The sequence below is a fragment of the Pyxicephalus adspersus genome, chromosome W (assembly GCF_032062135.1).
Source record: "Pyxicephalus adspersus chromosome W, UCB_Pads_2.0, whole genome shotgun sequence".
NCBI classification, from domain to species: Eukaryota; Metazoa; Chordata; class Amphibia; order Anura; family Pyxicephalidae; genus Pyxicephalus; species Pyxicephalus adspersus.
The window spans coordinates 1072517-1072919 of NC_092870.1; positions in this window are offsets into that span (position 1 = coordinate 1072517).

Here is a 403-nt window from a genome sequence, read left to right on the forward strand (position 1 = left end):
TATTTATTTATAATTATTGTAGGATAGGAATAAATATATACACACACACATATACGTAAGCAGCAAAAGAACGTGTGCACGCTTGTTACTTTATTGAGAAAAAAAAAAAAAGTTGTGCGATGTCAGGCCCGCAGCATCGCGCTCGTGCACACGTATCCGACAAGGCATCGGAAGCTTTTATATAGGCGCCTATGGAGAGGAGTTGAATTCGGTTAACTCTTAAGTGATTTAAAAATATGCTTTTTTCTTAGCGCACATAAATGTTTAAATCATTTAAACAGTGCAAACATTTTTTTTTAGGGCTATGGGTAATATGTGTGCCATTAGAAAGAATGATTTTTTTTTTTAGGGGAACAGTGACTTTTAATGCAACGTCGCCAGTGTAAAGCTGCCGGAGATGCGC